This window comes from Larus michahellis, chromosome 1 (assembly GCF_964199755.1).
Source record: "Larus michahellis chromosome 1, bLarMic1.1, whole genome shotgun sequence".
Taxonomy (NCBI): Eukaryota; Metazoa; Chordata; class Aves; order Charadriiformes; family Laridae; genus Larus; species Larus michahellis.
In genome coordinates, this window is record NC_133896.1 from 65986308 (window position 1) to 66010182 (window position 23875).

The following is a 23875-nucleotide window of genomic DNA, read 5'->3' on the forward strand; positions in this document are numbered from 1 at the left end:
TATGATCGGTGTAAAATTCTCTCGCTTCACATTTAAAGGTATAGTTTACTAAAAATTCAGGGCACAGACTCAAGGAAGAGTGGTCGCACCTTGGAGGTGGGTAGCCTTTGGGGTGGAGGTGTGTTTTGGTATTATAATGACATTATAATGAGCAAAGTTCGCACAAAGGACAGCATTTTGTCAAAATTTGACAGACTGTTGGCTCAGGGTAGAAAGTATGCAGCTTATCAGTTCCATAGTACCATCTTGTTCCTATATCTGCTGTATTATCACAGAGGTTGGCCATCAAATTTCCATTCAGCTCCACCCTCCGTGTTGCTTTGCAAGCGATATTGTACGGGGAATCGCAGATGCTGAATTCTTTGCATGCCAGCTATGGCTGTATTCTACCTTAGAAGCCTTTTGATTTTATACCTTTCCTTAAGTGTGTGATGCTGTATTTTTGGCCATTTTAGTAATTATTCCACACATGGGTTCCTCAGGAGTGCTCCCGCCATGGGGCTCTCAGGGAGCAGTTTATACACCCCTCTCCTCGGTGCTTTCTGTGCTGACCACCTACCAGTATCATTTTGCTGTTGCTGGGCAAGCCCAGCGCCCTATTCGGTCTGGATCATCTCCTTACAGGTTCCTCCACGTTTGGGATCTCCAAGGTCTGGGATAGCAAGTGCACAGGCTTAAGGTCTAAATTCCCAGTGAGACACACAAATCATGATAGGCAAATTCAGAGCCTTATTTGACAGAAAATAATACAGGAACATGGATGTACAGGTACACAGTTTGCTACAGGGGTCCTTAAAAATCATTGCTGGTAAAACAGGATTTCTACTATGAACAAAGCAGCATCTCTTTAGTCAGTTCTTTGTCAATTCAGCAGCTCTCAATTCCATCACAGAGTGGCTATATATCCCCAGGAATTCCTCTGGCAAAAGGGGTCCCCCAGAACCCAGGAGGTTATCCAATTCCAATCTAAAGAAACTTACAGTGAAGGACAAGTGACTAAAGACAGAAGTCTCTGAGTGTTAGGAAGAGAGAAAGAAAGAGAAAATGACAGTGAGACAGCTTCACTTTCTCATATGAGTAAAGTGAGGAGATCCTTAAGTTTGTGATGAGTGGAGTCAAGGTCCCTGGTGTGGCATTTGAACATGCCTGCTCTGCTTCCACCCCTCTTTTCTTCTCCTTCTCGCTATCTCTCCGTCTGTCTCTCTTTTGCTCTGTGGAGACCTGTGGTAGTGCAACCCCTCCCCACCTTTGACCACTCGGTGCTTGGTACGATTCCCCATCCCTGAGCCACATACCAACCTAGGAGAAGTCAGGTATGAACGTACCACACATCAACCACATACCACAAGCCAACTGAAATTAAAATATTTCATACTGATTTTTCCAGGGTGGAAAACCACAAGAACAGTTGTTACAAAATAAGAGAATCAAATTTAGATTGCTGGTATAATTTCACCTTTACATAATCTGTAATTGCATTGTGTGTTCGGGGCGATAAAAACCCAGATCTACTATTTGATTTTACAATTGATGCATGCAATATATGGAACTCATGCCCAACAGCATGGCCATGGATCCATGCTCATATAGGCTATAATGGATACACACCCAATACTTACCCTGCCGAATCTCTAAATTTGTCTGTAGCAGCGTTATGCAATAATTTTGCCTTCCATAAGCAAAAATGGATCATAAAAGAGAAGCCTGGCAAATCCCATTTCTAAAAGGAACAAGTGGAGACACCATTTCAATAGGACACCAAATTGAAAACCGTACTGAGTGTACAACAGCTTCACACATGACTGCAGAATATACTGAAAACAAACTTTAACATGATTTTGACCACGCACATGCTTGTCCTTATGGACACAAATGTTGGTATAGCTTTAACATATACCACTCAGTACTCATAATGTGTTTCTGGGCCAACTTCAAATTCCATTCCAGTTTGGTTTTCCAATTCAAAATCAAAATTCAACAGCCATCTTTTCCAATTTGGCATCCTACTAAACTGTCTCCTCACATTTATAACACAGGCCCTTACATAATTAAGAATACAGCACAACAGCAAATTCTCTTTAACCCCAGTTGGTCCCTAAAAAGAGTGGAACTAACGCTGCACATTAATGTGTCAGCAATTAAGACCAGACTGTTCCACCTTTCTGGGAGTTGCTCACAGTGGCTGCCTAGCATGGCTACATGGACGATCTTTTAACAGTAAACAATCCCAATGCATATGACAGGATACCACCAGGTTATTTGGAACAGGATTAGGAGTATGAAAGAGCATAGACACTGAAGTCCTAATGAATAAACTAACTGCTACTACTGACAACCCAACCAAATTGGAAAGCCTGCTAAGGTGATCTTTACCAGCCTTGGGAGCAAGTCAATGGCTTCTATTGGACCCTTTACCTCATTGGGAACTAACTGAAGAAAATGATCGTCAATTAATTGCAAAAGCCCTCAGAGCAACCCAAGGGAGCACCTCTCTTGCCCTGCGTTGCATCCAAGCACAATCATGGATACAGTGCATAGCAGGAGCCATTATTAGAGAAGGACAAGGAGGAACCCAACCTCCTGAGGTTTGTAAATTGATTTGGGACTGTGACAGAAAGAGAGAGACTTCACCGTAAGGTTCAAACTAACAATTCATTTGAACTTCACTCACAGGTCCAATATGCCACTACTGCAGGTTTTATGTATACAGCACAGGAACGCACTATTGCAATTTAAAAAGCAATTCACAGGATACGCTATTACAACCTACAAGTGATTCTGACAAACCACAAGCATGCTAGATATGGGTACCTTAAAAAAGTGCACTAATCACAATCTTAAAGCATGACAAATACCATATGTATGTTTCTTGATCACTTACCCTCTCCTCACCTCCTAATCCCTGGGAAGTTACCTTGTACAGTGTCCTGAACCCTACAGTTTTTGTTTCCTGACTTGATTGGTGGGCAGGATTATGCCTGAGCGGACTATACTATCTGGAATGCTTATCTTTGGTGATGTGACAGTCCCTTAGTCTACACTGCTAATTTTGTGATGTCTAGTACACAAAGTTACTGAATAGTGGTGGAATGGGATTCAGGGCATTCTGTTTGTTAATGGATTAAGGCTCTGTCAAATCAAAAAGGAATTACAACTCCCTGCATTTCGCCTTTGTGCTCCGTAACCTGTTTAGCCAGGTGACCCCATACAGGGACAACATTGAAAAGGAGTTTCAATCATGGCGGCAGTTAGTGAACTTCACTTATCACACAGAAAATGGTAACTGTCACTTAACCACATTTAATGAAACTCTAAGAGTATGACCAAACACAAGATTTCCCTCAAATTACACCTGGATTGCAGCATTCCCTGTTTATATGCATAGAGGCAAGAGGCAATCACACTGCCACTCTGTGGATGAGATTGTAATAAGTAACTAAAGGTGATTTGCTGATCAAACAAGTTAAGCAAGAGGAACGAACCCATTGTGGCAGTCTTGAGAACTCCCTGTTTAACCAGAAGAGACATGTCCACAATGTTATCTTGCTACGCCAACATGGGAACTCCTGTTTGACAAAAAGCTTAACCACAATGTTATCGGAATGTATTGTTTTGAGCTGATTCTGTGACCAACATTTTATCTAAACTACCTCAAGCAAGAAGCTAGAGGGGCGTACTGAAGATGTCGAAACCGACCTCCGTGAAGATAAAAAGAGCTGCTCAGCTTGCTTGAATTTGCGAGCCTTTGGTGGAGCTGCGACTCCCCGGCCGCCCAGCACTGCTTTTGCCTGCCTACCTCAATAAATATTTATTGAATCTATTTTGGACTTGATTTATTTTAAATTCAACTATAACAAGATCAATTGACTTTAGTCATGGGGCAGATTGTGGTGGTAAAACACCATCACCACCACCACCCCACGCCTTTGGCCTCTAGGTGCTCGGCGCTATTCCCTGCCCCTGGCTCATATCCCAACCTAGGAGAAGTCAGGCATGAATCGCAAAAGATAGCGGGCCAGAGCCTTAAGGCACTCCCTTAACACGCCTGGCTCCTGTTTGCCCTATCTCTTGGAACAATCACTCCCTGACAGCCTAGTATATCTGTACCTGGACCATGGCCCAAAGGGGGATGATACCAGAACTTGCAGATGGTGGAAAGTACCAGCATATCCCATCGTCTGAGTTGGGCTGGAGTGGAAAAATACCTAACAAAAGTCAATTATCTCAGACCCTGTAAGTAGTGATTCTAGCAAGACCCTTTGAGCTCTCCTGGATGGCAGAGGGCTGTGACCAGTGTCTCCCCCAATTTAGGACACTGCTCAGGCAAACACCTCAAGGATTAAGAGAGTCAACTGCCCTCAAGTCTCAGTTACCGCCACTGAGGAATGCTGATGCATTGTACTTACTCCAAAAACAGAGAGGGAAATTTTAACTATAGGCTAGCCTCTCTTTCATCCACCTCTCTATATACACATTAGCTTCTACAGCATGGATGTTCCTATACTTCACTGGATCCAAATATTTGTTTGCATGTGCATAAAAGGGGCACCTGTTGGCTCACTGGAGTTACCTGTTATGAAGAGACCTTTATTCCTCGCAGTTACAAACTCATGTGTAAGCATATGTGCAACCCCCCAAGTGGTGTGTGTTTGTATGTTTGTGCTCGTATACGTATCTATTGATTTGGGATACCTTCTAGCAAGTTAGTGTGAATCTTGCCATTCTCAAATTGCTAATTAAGTCACTGTTCAATTATTTTATTAAATAATCTTGTAAATCCTTACATCGGTTAATGCTAAAACTTATTTTTTGATCTACCTCAATCATTAATAAGTTTTGAATTGCTGTAAATCACAATTGTGTCAAATATCTCCATTTGTGTGAAGACTCTATATTTGTGAGAACCTTACATTGATTCTTATGGACTCTTCTCAGATTTACATGCATTAACAGAGAGGGGCCCTTAACTTAAGTGCTGAGTTGGCTGCTTCTCCTGACAGCAAAAGGGAGACACCAGAAAGCCATTACCTTGGAAAGGCCAGCAGCTAACAGCTCTTCCAGCAGCCAACAGCTATTCCTAGCTTGCTCCAGGCACTTGTCCCCAAAGGGACTCTGGTACCATGCCTGGAAGGGGAACTGCACCATGATGCATCCTCAGCACACGCCCATCACAGGTGCTGGGATCCCTGAGTTGCCAAGGCAGAATCAATTGCCAATTGACTGAGAAGCACTTGAGCCTGACTGCCCATCCAGCCCATTTACTTTTCTTTATTGCCCATGGCTCCTGCCCACTCACCCTCAAGCACAGCTGGGCAACCCTCCCTGCTTTGGATCTGGCCTCATGGCTGTTGAGTCAGTGGATGGCCCAGGAGCAAGCTGGAGCTCTGCACAAAACCTCACAAAATATACAAGACTAACAATATCTACAATGCACTCAGTCACATCACTTTTCTATCTTCCCAATAAAACTCTGTAGCGCAACCAGGAGAGAGACCAATTATCTGGGACAACATCGAGTTTTAGCCCTACAGACTCTCCTTCCATGCCTCTGCTTTTTCAGTTTCAGTCATTTGAGATTTCACAATTTCTGAAAAGAACACGATATTTCCATTTCAAAAAGGAAGTACAGACAAAGAGACGCCATGACCAAACTCTTCTCTGCATCTGACACCTATGCGTGGCATAAACATCAGTCCTGGTATTGCACAGCCAGGACACAAAGACCACACTTTCCCCCACTGAGACACGTAAGGAAGGGGTGGAAATGTGGGGTTAGTATTGTATTATACAGTATTTCCGAGCAATCAAAGGAAAGAAGCGGCACAGAAGGGAGCAGAGGTGGGATGCTGTGGAATAATTACTAAAATGATCAAAAATACAGCATTGTTCACACATTAAGGAAAGGTATAAAATGAAAAAGTTTTAGGGTAGTGCAAATACAGCCGCAGCTAGTATGCTAAGAATCCACCACATCTGCGATTCCCCGTACAATATCGCTTGCAAAGCAACATGGAGGGTCTTCTGAAGGATCTTCTGATTCCTTCTGGGAGGCCTGGAATATTTTTCCAGCAGTTTAGCTAGTTCAGCAGGGGACAGTACATACAGTAGTGTGGGCTTCTCCATTCCCCTCATCAGCAGTTTCAGTCTCCCTTAGTGGCCGAACCTGTTCTGGGAAATCACTGTCATACCAAATGTCTCCATCCCATGTTTCGGGATCATTACAGAGTACCACCTTATGAATGTGCTGGACTGAATCAGAGCAGGTTTGATCAAATAATTTATCTAACCTTTCCTGCAGCTGTTCCTCTAACCCGCACAGTCCGTATTTTTTCTAATTGCTTGTTTTAACTTAAAAGATCATCTACTTGCCTTTTTATTTCTCCCCATGTCTCCTTCTCAAAAGCCAATGATACTTTAAGTATCTCAATCTCTAACTTCAGAGCTATGTATGTTACATTTGCAATCTTTTCAGGGGCTAACGACATTTTGATTTCTTTTTACCCGCAAGATAAACAAGCCCCCAAAACCACACAAATCACTCTTAACTTTTATTTTTTTTTAGTTTCTGTTGACTCCTATGTTGTTCTATTCACTCTACTACCTTGTCCTAATCTTTCCAAAATTTCTGGGCTCATTTAATCCCTGCCTGTGATGGTGCACAACTGCGTTCCTACAGTAGTTTATCGGTGGCAATCCTGTCCATGATGCCAATTTAACATTACCTTTAGTGAGACCAATTATTGCTGTGACTGTAGGCCTGACACCAGATGCACAAAGAGCCCGTCTGCTGTAGGTCCGGCCACATTCAAAAGCAGCAGTCAGGTGCATGAATAGTATGGTTTGTTTTTAAGCAACATATACAGATTCTTAAAGATTGCCGGTGATAAATGCACTAAACTGCAGAATAGCTATATAGCTTTAAAGATACGATTGCAATCGCAAGCTTGATTTCATGGGTAAGCACACAGCATGGCCAAGGTTGCAAACCTTACCAAAAGGCATCCCTTTTGGGGAGGGCGAGGAGGACAAACCCTTTAATCTGTCCCTACTATTTGTCGTTGAATTCTCATCCCTCAATTCGGTATGAAATCAGGGTAATATTTATACTCCTATTGTGCAAAGTGAGTGGGTGTGACTGCGGTCAAGCCATCGTTCCTTGTGGTCGTACCATGAGCCATCGAACAAAACACTTCTTGTGACCGGCCGTACAAAACGTTTCTTGTGAAAAGCAGAAGAACGGGACTGTGCAGCCTCCACCCTGCTTTCTCTTTCCTCCCCAGTGCCATGGCAGCACAAACCACCGGATCTTCACCCAGTTTCTGTGTTTGTTCTGGGCACCAGGTGTTTATCAGCAATATTGATCTCTGCTTCCAACAACCCTCCTCTAGGGTCTGGAATCCAGATGCAAACTCCAGAGGAAAATACAGACTCTTTTCAGGCATCACTAGCATACGGTAGTGATAAAGGCCCTGAGATGACTGAGGGCCTCTGACTATTCCCCGGGCCAGTCACACAGATTTGGAATGAAGCACAGGTAGTCTGGTTATCAATCACGCTTTAGATGTAGTCCCTGTGACAGATGAAGCCCTATCAGGTTGTCATACCTCTGAGCCACTGCAGCATCCACTAGTCAAAAACAGTCCTGGTCCACTCAAGACTATTAACATCAGCAGGCACTAGCCTTACAGGCACATTGTCCAGCGCCACATGGTCCCAACTATTAGTAAAGTTAGTTTCTGCTATACTTATTCTGTCATCCTCCCTCCTCTGTGAAGATGCAGCTATCGTTACCACCAAACATCCCTGCATTCAGTTAGTTAAAAATCCCCCTAAGCCTGTGCAAAAGGGCCTGACCCAAAGTGTCTTGAAGCATGGAACACCTGTTTGGCTCCAGGCACTCCCAAACAGGCAGCCCACAGAGTCCCAACATCTGTTTGGAAATTCCCTTTGCTGCTGGTCATTCACTCTTCTGATGACCGGGTCTACACCAACTCCTGGGCTGTTTTCACTGGGTGCATCCACTGGCTTCCTTCTTGGAACGCACACTCCTTCCACACCCATACTAGGGAAATTTGGGGATTACTTCTTCGTAAGAAAATACAGGACTATGCCCACTCACGTGCGTTGGCTGTTGGCCATATTGATTCTCATTCTGCATGTCCCATGGCCAAGCCCATATGGAATGCCCAAGCAGACATCACTGCTGTGATCAGAGGGGTGGCAGTGGTAGCAAACACTGACACCTATGAGAAAGCCAACTGTAGTCCAATAGTAGCAGATGAAACTAAGGAAACTTTAACCCAAGCTTCCAACCTGGACCACAGAACCAGCTCTCTGGTTGCACAAGTGTTAGAGTCATCCTGCTGCTAAAGCTTTAGTCAGGGTTGCAGCACACCATGAAATACGTCTTCCCTCAGACATAGCACCAAGTGTCACACAAGCCCAAGTGGGGAAGAACCAGTCTCTTTCAGCGATCAGCCACCCACAGCCAGCCCTATGGAAATACTAGGAGAGATTATACCGGTCTAACTATCAGTGTGCCACGTGTGCCTGTACAAGCCCTTTTGTGGCATGTCCCTTATACCTTCTCACTGTGTTGACATTGCGTGCCTTTAGGTTAAGGCTTTAACCACTCTAAGTTTAATACTATTCTCTTGTCTGAGTCTCACTGGTACTTCTCGAGCTCACCTCAGCCAGCCCTCCAACTATTCTTCCTAACTCACCCTCAACTCCATCCTCCATTGTTACTGAAGTATAGATTAGAACCATAGGTTTGGGTCAGAAGGGACCTTAAAGATCACCAAGTTCCAACCCCCCTGCCATGGGCAGGGACACCTTCCACTAGAGCAGGCTGCTCAAAGCCCCATCCAGCCTGGCCTTGAACACCTCCAGGGATGGGGCATCCACAGCTTCCCTGGGAAACCTGTTCCAGTGCCTCACCACCCCCCACAGTAGAGAATTTCTCCTAATAGCTAATCTAAATCTCCCTTCTTTCAGTTTAAAACCATTACTCCTTGTCCTATCACTACACTCCCTCATGAAAAATCCCTCTCCATATCTCCTGTAAGGCCTCCTTCAGGTACTGGAAGGCCACTATAAGGTTGCCCTGGAGTCTTTTCTGCTCCAGGCTGAACAACTCCAACTCTCTCAGCCTGCCTTCATAGCAGAGGTGCCCCAGCCCCCGATCATCTTCGCGGCCCTCCTCTGGACAAATAGGTCCTTCTGTGACTTGGAAAAAAATCATATGCAACAGCTAATTTTGGATCCTAACTGGTCCTTAAAACAGTCAGAGTTAACACTGCCAACCAATGTATCTAGACTGAACTCAGTGTGCCCCTCTTCTTGTCTACTACTTACAAGGTTGGCTAGCCTGGCTCCACAGCTACAACCTAACTCAGCACAACACAAACACACAGAGAAACTTTACAAGGTATTTGGAGTGCTCAACAGTATGGATTCAGAAGCTCCAGCCAATAAACTAGACACAATAACTACCTTACTGCAAAATCTTCACTTTCCCTTACAGTCATCATTACTTACATTGGGATTAGGACAGTGGTTGACCACAAGCACTTTACCTTTACGGGAATGTCCAAAACACAGTGATTGCATGTTATTACTAAACCTTTGGAGGTAACTCAAGCAAACATTTCCTCAGCTCTGAGCAGTTACAAGCCCAACCATGGGTCCGAGCTGCAATAGCTGTAACCTTAAGAGAGGTGACAAGGTGACATCAGAATCCCACCCGCTGAAATTCATAAAGATTGTCAGAAATAATGCCACTGACACCAAATGACACCTACACGTCTGGTAGCTCTCTGCAAACATAGACTTAGCTGTTGCCCGTGTACTGACTATAGGAGATGCTACTACTGAACTAATCTACTCTGTATCATCTCTGGCTTTATGCCAAGATGGATCTGTGATCCACCCCATGGATCATCACAGCAGGCCTGGCAGAGAAATAAAGGCAGACAATAGGTAGACATTGAAGCTTGCATCCCTGACCTAGGATGGGGCTCACGCGCAAAAGGAATTCTTCTGGAACCTCTGATACGTGCTTTAATTCCCCCTAGGGGAGTCTGACATTTCTCAGTACACCCCAACAAATGCGCTGAGACAGCACTTGTCTATGTCAGGAACAGCTGTGTATGTTTATGAACTTGAATGGTAACCAACAGCAACTGGAGCTTTGAATTTGATGTTACATCCAGTCATAGTTTTGTCAGTTTTGACTTTATTGCTTATAATCATTCTGTATATCAAAGTTTGGTGCATAATGAAACAAATTATGCTATCAACTGATTCTGTATGTGCAATGGTATATAATTAGCATTAATTGTAACACTTAAGCAACTCACCAAATCGTTGTACCCTTACCACTGACCTGCAATACGCTGCATATTTATGACACAGAGGCAAGAGATAACTGTACTACCACTCTATGAGTCGATAAAGTGGATTGATGGAAAGTGATGGATGCATTTGACTCCTTGACCAAACTAGAGATTAGTTTGGTTCAGGCTCCCAAGGAAGGGTCAAGAACACCTCTAGTTCCAACCCGTCCTTTCAAAACACATGCAGGAACAGGGTGATACAGTGAGCTTTGATGCATATGAGCTAGGAAACCAGAACACCAATCATGCGATTAACACATGAAAAGTAGGTGGTTCTTCCAAGACTAATTTGTCAAGGAACAAATGAAGTTGTGGGTACAAGGAGTCTCATGCTTACCTTTTCTGTTGCACATAATTTGACCACAAGCCAACCACTTTATTCTGTAAATAGACAGCCTAAGTGAGCCTTTTTTGAGCTCTCCCTGCTAAGCACAGTGGTGATCTCCTCGAGTTGGGAAGACTCTCAAGGTTACTCCTTGAGGATAAGAGACCCCTTACCAACTGCAGATCTTTGGTGACTAATATCACACATCACCTTGTATCATAGGGCATTAAGATCTTATATTGGTATTTTTGCATTTTTATTATGTCCTCTGTACAGTAAGGAATAGATTGAACCTTGCCATCAGACTTTCTTAAGCCTCATTTTTACAACATCTTACTGCAATTACTTTTTCTGCCACCTTTGGCGGTGGCTGTTGAAAGCAGTCAATCTCCCCTGTGACAAGTGTAACTGAGGCACTAACAATAGTTATAAAATATTCTTATTCATTATTAAAGGCTTCCTTTAACTGGACCAAAACTCGAAACGCCAAACATATATAACTCAATGCCAGCCACTCTGATCTCGGTGGTTTCCTACCACTCCGGGACATGGAGTTCAGCAAACACAAGCTTCTAAGAACTGAAAGGACAAAAGTTCAGCTGCAGGCCAGCATGACTTCATTCCCCTGCTTCTGGACATCTAGCAGCCAGTCTCAGTTAACCAAAAACATTTAAAATTAATTCAGTACATTTGACATCATGGTATCACAGAAAGATTAGAGCAGCTTGGCAGACCCGCACCTGTGGTACCAGATGGCCCAAATCAACCAAACATGCCCAAAGGGAGGAGTACATACACATCAAGAATTCTCATTTTCCTCAGTTTATAACTGTATTGTAAACATCACAGCAGCACCAGCACACACAGGTTTTCTTGCCACAAGAATTCTTAGCAGTTACATAAGAGATAACTTCTTAAAAATTACCTGTATCTAAGACTGACAATCAATCACAGAGTATTTACAGTAACTTTAAGCATATGAAGACACATCACTACTCTTCGTTGCAGAATCCCATCCCACCATTTCCAACAGTGTATTTCTCACTTTCACCTATCGGCTTTGCTGTCCTAATGCCATCTGCTGCCACAGATGAGCATTACAAAAACAATTATTGGATGGGCCTGTTTCAGCTTTACACCCTTGAACTTCAGTTTAAATCAGGCTTTTCCTCCCAGCCTTCCTTTGTGTTCTTAGCATTGTTTCCTCCAATAACCAGAACTTTTAATGCAACTTTATTCAGTATTATCCAACAGCATTTCTGAGTCAGTTTGTTAGAATTTTTGTTGGTTTTTGTTTTGCGTTTTTTTTAAGTGAACACACTTCTTTATCAAAGACCTCAAGGCCCAAATCCAGCACAGCAGGAAGAGCACTCAGAACAAACAGGACCTTTTCAGAACAGATGAAGAAACAGGACAGAGATCTTTCAGTTCAAGCAACACCCATTAAAACAAAACCCATCGGAATCATCCTCTTCAAATTATCTCAGTAGCATAGCCCTGGAGCTTGCTGAGGGATGCCGTAAATGACCACCTCCAGCAGCTCCCAGGCCTGGTGATTCCTTCTGCCTCCGGGCTAGAGCCCAGCCTGGAGACCCGGATGTCTCCATTGGAGGCCCATGGACACAGCTGCTGCTGCTTTCCTGTTTGCAGGTTCAACCAGTAGCAAGGCTGAGCACGCACCCCAGAGACACACACAGGACACCGACACAAGACAGCCACAGACATGCATGACTCACATAAAATAGAAGTATAGACAGACAAGTCCCTTTCCTTGTCTTTGTCTGGTCAGGATTGAGTGTCTCTCTAAAACCCACACAACCCCATGGCCTACAGACACTAGCGCACACACACATTCATGGATTCCTTTAAGTATCAGTACAGCCCCACTACCCATCCAATACCCCTGCATAGATCCCAGGCCCTCTTAGACACTTTGAAGGATCTGCTACTTGCTGGCTGGTCCACCTTGATACTCACCAGCAAAGAGATGCACACACTTGTTTCATAAGCACTTCACACTCATAGATCCCCTCAAATACCAGCGTGGACCATCTGCCCATCCAATACCTCTCTCTGTACCCAGGACACCTAGTCCACCTTGAAGTCTGCTAGCAAATTATAAAGGCAAGCCCCACACACCCAGTTTGGGGAAGATATGCCCCACGCACTCTCACCATCAGCCAGCCTCAGACAGACGGGCTGAGACCCACAGTTCTGCTCCAGCCACCAGCACTGAGACCCTCATTCACTCCACTCACCCTGGTGAGTCTCCTGTTCATTCCAATCGCTGGCACCGCAGGCCAGGGGTGTCTACACTCCAGACAAAGCCTGTGGAACCTGTGGAGATGTTCCCATGAGCTATGGTCCTTCCAATTACTGATGCCGAGACACCCTCTCACTCCAGCAGCACCATGGCCCAGGGGTGCCTACACCTCAAGTCTGACTCCACATGCTGGCCCAGTTACCAACGCACACTGGTCTCCTCAGTAGCTGGCACATAGTTCTTGTAGCACTTGCACACAGGGGACAGAGATTGAGATGATGCAGATAGTTAAGAAAGGACTTAAGAAGACAGGACTGGCTGCAGGGATCAGACAGAGGGCTCAGTCAGACAGACCTCCTGACAGCCATGGTTTACACAGGACTGATGCCTTCTATACCCTCTTCTGTCTGCTCCCCCTCTGCATGGTTCCATCATCCTCTTTCTCCCACCCACACCCGGGACTCCTAGGTTTGCACTCTAATCACTTTAAAAGTCTAGGTTTGCCTGCAGTTTCTCAATGGCCCATCAATTAAGAGAGACTGCTGAGGTTTGTTTCTTCTGTCTCCTTCACATTTGCCTGTCAGGTTTACCTCCAAGTTTTCTTTACAGCTTCCCTCCTTCCCCTATAATCCCATTTGACAAGGTCCTTGATCAGATAATCTTGTCGAAATAAACACCCTCACATCCCACACCCTCTTATCAATTAGCATAGCTGAGGAGGTTTGCTTCTTGTTATCCTCAGTATTGTTTGGCCATCAGGTTTGTGTCTCTGAACATTTTGTTTATTCCCTTTCCCTTCTTGTCTCCATTTACACTGAAAAGGTCCTTGAGCAGATAACCTTAACAAAGCAGATGCTCTCACCACCTTCCACATACCCTTACACTCAACACATTCCACAGTTTTATTGCTGGAAACTGTCCTGGAAATGGTGCTCCTTCACTGTCAACACAGGCCATTCTTTTAACTCGTGGTCTGCTATTCCTTCTGCCGCTTTCTCACACATTTCCACTGATGTATCAGTCATGGCTATTCTAATATTCATATTATAAATCTGAAGTCACATTTCAGTAGGGATATTTGAGGCAGGGATGCAGGACTATTAAAAACCTTAAGGAATGCTTAGGGAAAGGAGAATGTGTAAGAACAATGAAAGAGTGAAATAGAGAGGGAGAATAAAAAGGGTTGGTCACACGTTAAGCAAGGTCCAGTCAGGACCCGGGGCTGATAGCTTGTATGTTTAAGGTCAGCAACTGAAGAGAGCAGGGTGCCAGCACCTGGAGAAAAGACCACAGGGCTTGGAGGTCTCGGTGCCAGCAACTGGAGAGATTGGCATGCAGGGGTAGTCTGGGTGCCAGCAACTGGAAAAGGAGCTGCAGGTCACAGGGCTACATATGTAGTTACCAACTGGAGATACCAGGGGGTGTGCAAGAGGTCCAAGGGCCAGTAATTAAGCGGATCTCAGTATATTTAAATTTTACCCATAGTGGATTTATGACAATGTGTGTGGGTGTGCAAGTGTAATTTCAAGCTGAACTAGCCAGAGGAGGAGGAAAACCCAACAGTTAACCAACAACAGACCAGTCACAAAGTATATGACCCAATACTCCTGTATTCATGTGTCACTTGTGTACAAAAGAATTTGTCAATAAAATGATTAACTGTTAAAAATCTTGGTCAATTTTTCCCTGTTTATGCTGAATGTAAGATTTTAAGACAACGGTTGATAGCTTTCATGGGTGCCTTACACTACACAGACCTCTGCACACTACACTATCCATAATTGCTTAATACCCTACAGATTGTACTAAAATAGTGTTTCTTGAAGCAGGCAGTTAATAACAACTTGAGAAATTACAACTATGTAATTCAATTTTAAAACTTATCCAGAGACAGTACAAAAATCAAAAAAAAACCCAAGGAAAAAGCACTCCATAGCACTTGGCAATGGACCTGATCACAGTCCTACAGCAATCACACCCAGCAACACTGCGTAAGAGCCACAGGAATTGCAGTCACAGCCAGAAGGGCATCAGGAAAGACGTCATTCTTCTCACCAGAAATGAGATAACACAGATAAACACGATGCCACAGATCAACAATCAGAAGCGCTAGATACAGAAAAATCTGAATTTGTCATAAACAGCATCTAAACCAAGCACGAAGATAAAAAGTGAATTTTCCACTAGGACCATGGACTCCAGGTATTTGGAAGATCTATGCTTTGCAAGGACTTTTAGAATTCTAATTCTCCACAATACCAAGCAGCACAGCAACTTCGGCAATGGAGATGTCACTGCTCAGAACAAAACGAAATCTTCAAGATTGTATTTGATTGCTTGATGGTATCAACCAAGCATTTATTGCTTACACTCCTCAGGGGAAAAATTATGTTCACTTTTGACTAATAGCTGTAAGCATTAGAGCAATTTTCAACACAAAATTAGAAGATTCGCTGGGAAAAAAGGCATTAGTAATGGGGATCGGATTCACCACACAGATTAACATAGCCTAATACTCTATTCAGAAACCTACAGATGAAAGCTTTTTAATACTAGCACCAGCCTCCTTTATATGAGAATATCCTTGCCTCTGTAGCATAGTTCATGTGTATAATAGAAATATATACCTATAAGTATACATCTGTAACTCTTGCTTTTAAGTTGTATTATTACGATGAAAGAGATCAGCTAATGATAAAGCAGAGTCCAAAGACACTTTATCCTGGATGGAATGACTTTTTTTAGAAGATACCTACAGCCCTATGCTACAGCTACAGATTTCTACTTATCACACTTTATGGAAATCACTGTGAAATGCAGAGTAACTGTGAAATGCACTTCAATCTCTGAAGACTCCCCAAGTTCCCTCCAAGTTTTAAGGCACATTCAAAGAACTGTCTCACATCTTCAGCAGTTATACCCCCTTTTAAAAGTATTGCACTCAAATCATTCAACAGCTAATGACTACTAATTAAAGAAAAGTTTACAATCTATGTATGGAATACTGACTGAAGCGGAAACTAAGAAGTTAATTTAATTTCAGTCATGGAGAATAATAGTAATCTTTCACCAGCACATACTAGAAGAGCTCTTCAGCATTTAATGGAGATCATTTATACCAGAAATAAGGCATGCTACTAGCTTCAATATCACAGGAGTGTTTGGGTTTGGTTTTTTTTAAAAAAAAAAGTATAGCTGTGTTAATGCCTTTCTTCTCTACAGATTTGTGAAGTTCCCTGTACACTGCAAGTTTCATTATCAATGCTTCCACTCATTAGATGATCTTCCTTGCAATTCCTCCAAGTCTAAAATCCTGCAGCTTTTTGGTTTACATTTTCACTGCCCTTTGCAGTTTCAAAACTGTTGAGAACTAACAACTCTCATGCTTATCAGAGACACAAAAAAAAGAAAGATCCTAGTAGTGTCTAGCAGTGAAATGCATGAAAAAGCAAAAACCCCTTCCCTGTCAGCAATGGGAAAGTGATAGTCCTTCGAAAAACTGTGGCTGTAACAGTATCAAGTACAGCTTAGAAATACTTTGAGTAGCAAAGACAGGTTGAGAAGTTTATGTTTTCCCCAACCCCATTTTCTTCCCCATTTCTACATCTTCAGTTGCACCAGATCTGCTACTGTGGTGCCTCAGGATGAACTAGACTATAGATAATAAAAGAGTTGCCATATTTCCAATTTAAAAAAAAAAAAAAGTAAGATCACTTACTTCAGCAATATTGTTAGTGTGTGTCTCTTCAGACAGATGTGCAGCATCCACTGGAAGAGTAGGAGCTCCTTACTGGCCTTTGCTCCTAGAAGGGACAATAGTCATTAAGTTGCAAGTGCTACTTTTACTGAAGTAGCAATGACTTACACCAACAATATCACTGAACAGTCTCCTATGTCCCCAGTTACTAATAATAAATCAGAGGATCTCCTGGCAGGTTTTCAAGTCCTATTTGCTTTGAAGTAACAGCTTCCTAATATTAGTGCCCAGTATCAGTTCATAAAAGCAAAGAATAGCAATCACCCAATGCTAACAACCATAATGTGTGTTTTCACCATTTTTCCTTGTGGTTTTTTTTTTTTCCTTTCCTCCTCTTAAGAGTCACCAGCAGGCTCTCTACAGTTTCTCACAAGCAAAGCACGAGCTGCTCTAGGAAGTAGGAGAGCTGAACAGCACCTACTTGGACTTCTGCTCCCTTCACTCTTTCTTTGCTGTCTTCAGCCTTCCCCCCCGCCTTTTAAATCAGGGGGCGAGGAGTACTGATCTCCCTCCTGTGCTCATTTTTTGATTATTAGTCATCAACAAAGAGAAGAAAGGCTCAGCACCAAACTAAGAGATTAATGACTCCATTGATTAGGATCAGCAGAGACCACAAACACTGTGACAAAGTCACATATCTCCAACCCACTGATATGTTGCTCATGGTTGCAGCAAACGAAACTGAGCAAGCTCAGCACATACAGGATTTAAGAAGCCATTTCCCTTGTCTGCAACCTACAGCCAAAAGTCAACAGACCCAGGTGATGGCTCAGAAGGTCACAGTAAGCAGCCCAGCTGGTCCACTATGGGCAAAAGGCCTGGCAAGGAGGACTGCCAGAGTAGCACACACCTGGCCAGGTGCACCATCACACCTCTACTCCCTCAGAGGTGACTAAGCAAACACAACAGGCCCCTTTCAATCATTTTTCCTTGCCAAAAAAAAAAAAAACCAGGCAAACAAAAGGGCTGGGAAACACTGGTTTGTGTAATTTTTAGAAACAGATATAAAAATACTCTACTACTGTTGTCTGAAAAGCACATTCATTACCCAGCTTGCAATAAACTAATTCTCACACACACAGGAAAGATATTGCATTTTATTCAGGCCTGGGTGCTCAGTGGATTTCCACAAATCAAGCAAACCCAATGCCCATTTCCTCATTATACTTATGCACAAATGTTACAAGGTAGTACATTCCCAATTACAATGACTGGTTAGTAATTTAAATATAGTTATAATATCTGGTGTGTCATTCTCTTCAATCACTGCACCTCCATAGAGGAAGGATCTTCACCTGGGCAAGGGTCTTCTTGACCTGTGGGTAGGTTTTTAGTATTATGATGAAGACAGTTCAGTTAAGGACACCTGGACTTTGGTTTTCACTGCCATATTGGCATTGTTTGTAGAAACATCTTGATTAGATGTTCATTTAAGGTCTTAGTGTCCCAGGAAGACCAAGTAATTAGGCTACAGATGTTCCTTCAAACAATTCCCCTTTGATCCTTTCTTAGCAACCACTTAGCAACTATCTACAACATTCTTAACTATGGAGCCATTGAATATAAAGCTCGATTAACTATAGAGCCATGGTTAACTTTAAATTCGATTACAGGTAGCACTACCAAAACACATTTGCCTGCAGAAGACACATAAGACAATATCTTGCTGGCTGTTAAAAAGCCAGTGTTTGAAGGACAGCTTCCTGAAGAGCAGAGTATTTTACTGATCTACAATTATTTTCCTTTAAGAGTGGTAGGAAGGGGAAGGAGCGAAAAAGCATCTGTGCTTTAAGTAGAAAACAAAACCAAAATGACAAAATAAGAAGTTCTTCTAAATACCTGGCAGACCAACGAACTGAAGAAACTATTTCAGCTGCTACTAAGGAGGAAAACAGAACGCCCCATAGACTTCCTGCCAAAACACCAGACAATATACTATTTCCTGAAAGAAAAATACTGCTTAAGCTCGAACTACGAAGAGGGCTTCATCCTTTACCTTTGAAGCGCCACACGAAGACAGTGCGCCAACGGCTCCTGATAAACACCTTCAGAACTCACTCCGCACGTTGGCTAAGGCTTTGCTTTGAGACCCAGGGGAGCTTTTATACTGGCACAGCTACCGAGAGTAAAGGAGTTATTTTAACATAAGTCTGTTTTCTCAGTCAGGAATGTTTATCTAAATGTTTGGGGACACTGGCTGGTTAATTCAAGGAAATCGGGTGATAAGAGCCCAGTTAAGGAGGTTCTAATGTTAGTGACAAGTTTTACTCCCATTGTTCCCAGATGTAATAGCCAGAAAATATTTACCAGGAGTCAGGATGAGCTGGGTTTGTTTTGTTCTGTTTTTAAGTCATCCCAGGAGGCTAGTTAAGAGCAGGGGAAGGCCTGACATTACCACAGAGCTCCTAGAAAGAGTTGAGTCAACGTCATAACAACTTCTAGGAAAACAACCTCCAGCATTCCTATGGGCTTCTTCCAGTGCTGGGAAAACCCACTCACGTTCTAGCAGATGCCTCTAGTTTTCACCAATACCAAGAGCATATGAAGCTTATTTCAAGCATATTTCACCAAGAGCACGCGAAGAAAGTTGAGAAAGAAGCGTTGATGGGGTACTCGCCTTTTTTCTCACATTTCCATCTGCCTTCGCAGATGGAATTGGCTAGGTAATTCTTTCAACTACACTACCCACACAACCCAAAGCAGAAATATCAGCCTATACCGCTTTAAAACCTTTTTTTTTTTCCTCCTTTAGTTATACAAACGGGTTTGTCAGTTCAACCGCAAGGCTCGGCTGCAGGTGTACCCTCTTAACACAAATGCAGGCTCCGCACCGCACACCTTGCCATGCCCACCCGAAAAGGCAGAAGCAAAAAAATCACGGGCAAACCCTGGAACTTCCACGGCAGAGCTGAAACACGGGGGAGACTCGGAACACCTCGTCTTCCCCGCGACCCTGGAAGCTCTTACTTCTTGTCTGCCAGCTCCATCTCCCTGGATCCGCCATACCCCAGGGAGAAAGACAGTAAATAAACTTCTGCCGGAGCCGACCGGGGCGGGGCGAGCGCTTCTGCAGGCAGAAACACTGCGGCCGAAAAGCGCGCCCGCAGATCTCATTGTGTGCTGGGCTCTGCCACTCGCGGGGCACCTAATTAATGTTAACTGGCTGCCGCGAGAGGAACAGCTAACTACCTGCCGGTCACCGGGCGTCACGCCACGCTGCCCGACCCGCTCCACACCAGGCCCCTGCCCCCCAGGACGGTCCCGGGAGACCGCGGCCCTGAGGGGGCCTTCGCCCGCCGACAGCCCCGGGCGTCTCCGCCCACGGCCTCTCCCGCTACCCCGGGGAGGAGGCGGCCCAGCTTCACCGGCCCGGCCCGAGGAGACAGCTCCACCACCCGCCCCGAGCCCTGCCGGAGGAGCGGCGCGGCCCTTACGGGCGGGCCGGCAGCTTTCCTCCCTGCTCTCCCGCCGCGGATCCCTCACGCCCGCCCCGCTCCCTTCCCACTGCCGCCCGTCCTCACCGCACCCGGCGCGGCCGGCTGGCCAGTCACTCGACGCGCAGAGGCGGAGCCACCGGCTGTTGGCTCCGGTGAGAAGCGGAAGGAGAACCACCGGGGCCACCGCTACCGCCGGTGGCGAAGCGCGGCTGGGCCAGGGCCCGGACCCGCCTCGGGGCGGGACCCCCGGCGAGGCGGGGCAGGAGGAGGAGGCCCCACCGCTCTGCCCAGCCCCGACCGGGCCGGGCGGGGGCCTGAGGTGGCCGAGCTGGGGGGCGGTACGAAGGCAGAGGTGTGCGGTTCAGGCGGTGCTGCCGAGGAGGAGGAGGAGGAGGAGGAGGAGGAGGCGGGGTTCGCCTGTAGTTTCGACGGGGCCGCTGACAGGGAGCTGCGCGGCGCGGCCGAATTTCGCTTTCGGGTTCACAGATCCCTTCAGACTGAGCCCCTCCTCCCTCCCTCCCCCTCCCTCCTTCCCTGACAGCCTGCCTCCCCGCCTGCTGCCCTCCCTGCCTGCCTCCCTGTGCCCTCGGAGAACTCCCGCAGCTCCCCCGCTTCAGGCACATCGCGATTTCTAAGCAAAATACACACTTACACACACACACACACACACACACACGCAACCCCACGAATCGAGGACGAGCCGGGCCTTCGAGGGAAGCTTGCAATTAGGGGAAGTGGGGACTGATAAATGTAAAGGTTCTGCTGTAAAAGCTAGGTAGATGGAAAAAAAAAAAAGTTAGATGTTTAACGTGCAAAGATATCATATGTAAGCAGTACAGTACTTACAGATAAATTTAACATCACAAAATTACCAAAAGGCTATGATCTGTTTAAAAGGTTTAAGTTTTAAATAGGTATACTGAATATATCTACCCTTAAGTTACGTATCCTGAGTAGCCGTTAGGGAAACAAAGCTTGTTACAGAACTGTATAGTCATGGAAAGTCATTTTTATTGAGCTTTATAAATGAGCTGACACTCACGCAAGTATCGGGATGCGTGTCTCCAAGCAGGCTGGTGTGACACCTAGGATGAGGGACTGGCATGTGACAGAAGATGTGGCAGCTGCTGAATCTGCTCTGTACGTCCCGAGTTCCCCTTCATTGCTGAGAGCAAGCTGCTTTTGGATAGGCCATGTATACATAACCTTTTTGAGTAAACGCCTACTGTGACCTTTTGCCTTCACGTGAGTCTTAGGAAACGCTGCCGAGTCAACGCCGTGCTTTTGTTTTCCCTTTCTAGTTACCTTCTGGCTCCAGGCCAGCTGTCACACAACCCTACGGTGACAGATAGAGTGAGATCTGGCCACAAGTTTATGGTTATAATTAGAGCTTTATTATTATGTATAGACTTTAGCAATAAGCGTAGCTTATCATTACACAGAATTTCTCGCAATTGGTATAGCTTTCCTATTACCTAAAATTTCAGTTAACTAGAATTTTTAGTCACCTACACCCTCTGCAGATGGGGTCAAATTCTTAATAATCAGTGCACAATACAATAATCATAATCTAGAGTCTGGCTTTTAAAAGTATGAGTCACCCACTCAACCCTCAGAGGAAGACGAATGATGGAGGCTGGTACTCCAGCCGACAGTGAGGGTGCTGGCATTCCTTGTGCCTGTATCACCTTGGGAAACACAAAGGCAGTGGTTTAATCCACTTCAAAAGCCTTTTGGATCAGCTGATGTATTTGTACCTCCCAGTTGAGGAGTTTGGTCTTTACCGCTTCCTTCCATAAAGTAGTGGATTCTGAAGAAGGTGCCAGAAAATCAATATGCAATAATTTTGGCTGCAGGAGAAGCAAGCTGTGGTTGGTAATGGCTGCGTAATGATCTTTATCTCTTCCTGCCCAGTTTGTCCTGCCTACCTGGTGTTGCTCTGGCTTTGACCTAATGGTGCTGCTCCCAGCATACATCAGGCCTTAGCATGAGCTGTGGGTTAGCCAAAATCTGAGCAAGAGTTGAGTGAGCAATCACAGGGGACATCCCTGACCACCAGGGGATCATGAGTTTTGCCATCCAGAGCATCTCACATACTGTTATGCTTCGCTGTTCCATAGCAGGTGTCACCATGTCCTGGCACGATCTTGTACCAGGTGTCAGGAGCTGGGGATACCAGTCCCATGGATCTATTTTCTCAATATCTCGTTATTGAATGAAACCATGTGTAGCTTGTGCTGTGACCCAGGTGAACCGCCGACCTTAGGTAACAATGTGTCATCCCCGTTTTATTCAAACCAACCTCAAAATCCTCTTAATAAATTTCTGTGGTCCCGTGTGTAAGAGGAAATCTAAGAATAGCCAGAGGCAATGGACCCACAGAAAGGGAAATGAGACTATGTGCCACGACAGGACAGTAAAGCAACTCCCAGCACAACGCATTTAGCTTTTCTTGTGGTGACACAAAGACCAACTTGCTGGTTTAGCACATTTAGAAGGTTGCCAATTTAACATCTGGAAAGCAACAAGGTAAGCAATGTAACAATGCTGCACTTAAGCTGCAGGATAAGGGCACAGTGACCAATTATCTCTGATTATCTCTGCGCTGGTTATACGAATTGTGATTTGCCAGGGACGATTAGCAATTAATCTAAAGGATATAAGGAAGTACAAGGGGCCACAGATTGCAGAAACTTAAAAAAAAAAAAAAGCATTAAAAGGTTACTCAGAGACTGAGGTGGCACCAGCAACAGAGAATCATCATTGAAGGCCCCACCATCTCATAGTATCCTTCTGGACAAAATGTCCAGCACACAGCTAGACAAGTCCGTAATACATTGGGTGAGCAACTGGCTGACAGGTTGGGCTCAAAGAGTTATAGTAAATGGGGTAACATCAGGTTGGCAGCCAGTCACCAGTGGGGTCCTCCAGGGTTCAATTTTAGGGCCAGTGCTCTTCAATGTTTTTATAAATGATCTGAACACAGGAGTCAAATGTACATTAAGCAAGTTTGCCTCTGATACTAAATTAGGAGGAACTGTGGACTCCCTTGAGGGTAGAGAGGCATTACAGAGAGATCTGGATAGACTGGAGAGCTTGGCCAATCACCAACCGTATGAAATTTAACATGAGCAAGCGCCAGTTTCTCCACCTGTGATGGAGTAATTCTGGTTTTGTGTACAAACTGGGGGACGAGAGGCTGGAGAGCAGCCCCACGGAAAGAGATCTGAGGGCTTGGATTGATGGCAAGTTGAATATGAGTCAACAGTATGCCCTGGCACCCAAAAGGGCCAACTGTGTCCTGGGGTACATCCAGCACAGCGTAGCTAGCCAGTGAAGGGAGGTGATTGTCCCACTCTACACTACACTGGTGCGGCCCCACCTCAAGTACTGTGTGCAGTTTTTGGCGCCTCAGTATAAGAAGGACATCAAACTACTAGAGTGTGTCCAGAGCAGGGTGACCAAGATGGTGAAAGGCCTCAAGGGCAAAACTTATAAGGAGTGGCTGAGGTCACTTGTTTTTTCAGCTTGGAGAAGGCTGAGGGGCAACCTCATTGCAGTCTACAACTTCCTCAAGGGTGGCAGCTGATCTCTCTCTGGTGACCAGCAGTAGGACGTGAGGAAATGGAATGAAGCCGCACCAGGAGAAGTTCAGATTAGACATCAGGAAAAGGTTCTTTACTGAGAGGGTGGTCA

At 44.9% G+C, this 23875-nt stretch overlaps 1 protein-coding gene across 10 annotated transcripts in view; it reads right to left on the reverse strand.

Annotated features, from left to right (window-relative positions):
• RESF1 (retroelement silencing factor 1) overlaps positions 1 to 20483 on the reverse strand; it is a 48197-nt gene extending 27714 nt beyond the window's left edge. For 4 of the 10 annotated variants that reach the window (XR_012586536.1, XM_074583166.1, XM_074583234.1 and 1 more), the window contains exons 1-2: positions 20264 to 20482; positions 16704 to 16788 (exon numbers count right to left, since the gene is read on the reverse strand). The gene's annotated coding sequence lies outside the window, so the exon portion shown is untranslated. Of the gene's footprint in view, positions 1 to 16703; positions 16926 to 19049; positions 19148 to 20263 lie in introns of those variants that run through there. The other 6 variants (XM_074583219.1, XM_074583244.1, XM_074583191.1 and 3 more) reach the window with 5 other exon arrangements.
• Between the last annotated feature and the right edge of the window lie 3392 nt (positions 20484 to 23875).